General features: G+C 38.0%; 1 protein-coding gene across 1 annotated transcript in view; it reads left to right on the forward strand.

The window, feature by feature from the left end:
- The window catches only part of LOC106870565 (QRFP-like peptide receptor), a 73878-nt gene that overhangs the window by 3689 nt on the left and 66337 nt on the right, over positions 1 to 3852 (forward strand). The window lies entirely within an intron of this gene.

The raw sequence follows: 3852 nt of genomic DNA on the forward strand, positions 1-3852 counted from the left end.
ACCGTTGACTGAACACTATTCAATTTTTTTTCTCCGTGTTTTTCTCCTTGTCTCCGTATTCTTTCTGTTGAAGAGCGTAGCTCGAAACGTCAAAGACTTTCCGTATTCCCGAGCGTCATACTAATATATACTTTTGTTATTTACACCACCTGTCCTCGTCTGTTGTTATTTTTTGTATAATCTCCCATATATATATATGCATATCTGGGCACACGACGTCACGAAACTCGTACAAAAAATGCGAAGTACGAGTACACACAAACATATATATATATATATACACAGAGAGAGATTGAGTGAGAGAGACATGTACATGTATTTGTGTGTATATGTATGCATGTATGTATGCGTATGTGTGTACATCTGTGTATGTGTACATTTACGGACATACATAATGTATGATATTATTATTATTATTATTGGGTGAGAGAGCATTGCATGCCATCAAAGTGACACTGGGGTTCAAATATACGAAGCCTAATATATCCATCATGACTACCCGTCTGATAAGGGTACACCAGGCTCATGCATCACAATCATATGTGCGCGACATGGTGATCTCATATCAATATAAACAGCGCATGACCTTGCAGGTGGGGGCCCAGTTAGAATTTTCTTCAGATCGAGTAGCCCATCCCTCTCAAAAGGTCCCTGAATAAGGTTTGCTTAAGGATGTTGAGCAAAACACCCATGTTTCCAAAGGTGAATTATTCAAACCCCAAAGAATTCCTTTCAACACATGGCTATGATGCTCCCCGACTACTTCTGCTCATGATCAGAGATGCACATATCGTCAGCCACCAAGGGACATACTCAACTGGTTATAGTCAAGCAACTAACAAGCAAATCTAGTATTAAGCAGAATATTTGTTGTAACCCATCTTTTATACCAAGACAAAGCAATGTACATGATAACACTTCCAATCAATTAAGATCAGAAGCCATGAGAGCCGCTGTCTGGCACTGCGATCATTATTATTATTATCATTATTCAGTAGTTTTATTTTTTTACGTGCTTTCATTGCACTACCGAGTGTAACTCTGTGTACCTTGGGTATGTGCTGTGGTGTGTTGTGGCGTTATTATTTTCACTGTATTGAGAGTGCTTTACGTAGGATGTGTGCGGTGCCTCATAGTGCTATTTTCTGTATGTTATATATACTTGTATCTCCTGGTGTTTTTGTTATGTATTTGTCTGAATATTTTTTTATTATTATTATCGTTATTATTATCGTAATTATTATCGTTATTATTATCGTTGTTATTATTATTATTATTATTATTATTATTATTATTATTATTATTATTATTATTATTATTATTATTATTATTGAGTGAGAGAGCAGCACACCCCACCAAAGTGACGCTAGGGTACAAATTTACGAAGCCCAATACACCCATTTGTCTGATAAGAGTACACCAAGTATATGCATCACAATCATATATGCGTGACATGGTGATCTCTTAACAAGATAAACAGCGTATGACCTCGCAGGTGGGGCCCAGTTAGATTTTTAATCAGATCGAGTAGCTCGACCCGCTCAAAATGTCCCTGAATAAGGGCTGTCTATGGACGATGAACGAAAAATACCACGTTTCCAAGGGTGAATCATTCAAATCACATAGAATCCCTCTCAGCCCATTGCTATAATGCTCCTCCACAACTCCAGCTCATGATCAGAGATGCACATATTATCAGCCACAAAGGGACATGCTCAACAGGTTAAGGTCAAGCAAACGTAAAGCAAATTTATCGTATTGAGCAGAATATTTGCTGTAGCTCATCTCTTACACCAAGACAAGACATATACATGTTAACAATTGCAATCAGTTAAGAACCGAATCGATGAGAGCCACTGCCTGGTACTGCGTCAGGGCAGTTATTGTTATTATGTTATGTTTGACTTTTGCTTTGTATCTGTATAAGTTGACTCCAAGTCTCACCCAGAGACCTCAGGAGACAACAAGTTAGAAGTTCAAGTTGGTGTTATGCCTAGGGTGCCATATATTTGGTTTTGCACAAATTATTGTTCTAGAGAATGTTTAAGAAGACATAAGAAAGTTTGTTTTAAAATTTTGGATAACATAGTATTTTATGTAGGATAAGTGCAGTTTCCATGAACACTATTTTTCTGAACTTCTATTATTATTATAGTAGGGGAGACAAACTCCTCCAACCATCCCAGCCTGCATTCAGGGACATGTTTCTGAGTCATTGCTCGTCATCAGCCTGAAGTAGCATGGCGGGCTAGCTGAAGAAATCTGTCTAAGCTTTGTATGGATATACTAAGGGCACAGAAAGTGTGTCAAGGCCTAATAGGAAGAGGTCTGGCTTCGTAGGGCTAAACAGCAGTAGTGTATTCCCTTATTGGGACTGTCACGTTAAGTTGGCAGTATACAACTACTTTATCGCACCACTACTGCTTAAATCTCACTGAGAGATTTAGAAATTCGTTATTTCTATTATTATTATTATTATCATTATTATTATTATTATTATTATTATTATTATTATTATTATTATTATTAATGTTTGTGTTTATGGGAAGTTATACCTGAAAAACAATTTAGCATTGAATTGAAGAACTCTCGGTATGTATCAGTTTCAGTTTACCACCGGATATTCCGAAGACAATGTCAAAATTTTCCTTCTCTGTCTGTCTGTCTCTCTCTCTCTCACTCTCTCTTTAAATACACACACACACACATATACATACATACATACATACATACATACATACATACATACATACATACATACATACGTGGGTCTGTGCATGTATATGTATGTATGTATGCATATCTGTACGTACGCAATGTATACACATACACTTTTTTTTTGTTCTCCCGCATTTTGTCATAAATTCAAAATTTCTCTTGTCCCATTATCTGGGCCTTGTAGAAAAAAAAAACTTCTTTTATACATCGTTATGCATGAAAACACAGCGGAGATAATTTAGTATGATTTAACGCCTTCCTATAATTTTGGTGTCATTGGATTAAAGCTATTATTCACACTTCTGCAAGCATTCGAACATTTTGACAAGCTGTCTTTGGATCATAAATTCGATAAAAGTCGAAACACTGACATTTATCTGTACTAACCACTCATTTGAAAATCTCTGAGAGAACATCTATCACGTTCTATTATTATATTATTGTGTGGAGGCGCAATGGCCCAGTGGTTAGGACAGCGGAATCGTACTCGTACAATCGCGGTTTCGATTCCCAAACCGGGCGTTGTGAGTGTTTATTGAGCGAAGACACCTAAAGCTCCACGAGGCTCCGGCAGGGGATGGTGGCGAACCTTGCTGTACTCTTTCACTACAACTTTCTCTCACTCTTTCTTCCTGTTTCTGTTATACCTGTATTTCAAAAGGGTCAGCCTAGCCACACTCTGTGTCATGCTGATTGTCCCCTAGAATTATGTTAAGGGTACACGTGTCTGTGGAGTGCTCAGCCAGTGGCACGTTAATTTCAGGAGAAGGCTGTTCCGTTGATCGGATCAACTGGAACCCTCGTCGTCGCAACCGACAGAGTGCCACGACCTGGTATTGAAGTGGATTCTCTGCAATTATTGTGAAGGCTGACACAATCCTACATGTAGTACAGTCTTTTATTCTTTTACTTGTTTCAGTTATTTCACTGTGGTCATGCTGGAGCACCGCCATAAAGGGTTTTTATCCAAGAAATCGATCCCAGGACTTATTCTTTGTAAGCTTAGTACTTATTTTATAGGTGTCTTTTACCGAACCACAAAGTTACGTGGGCATAAACACACCAGCATCGGTTTTCAAGCAATGGCAGGGGTACAAACACAGACACACTCACATAAACCCACACACACATATA

Source organism: Octopus bimaculoides, chromosome 7 (assembly GCF_001194135.2).
Source record: "Octopus bimaculoides isolate UCB-OBI-ISO-001 chromosome 7, ASM119413v2, whole genome shotgun sequence".
In the NCBI taxonomy this organism is placed as follows: Eukaryota; Metazoa; Mollusca; class Cephalopoda; order Octopoda; family Octopodidae; genus Octopus; species Octopus bimaculoides.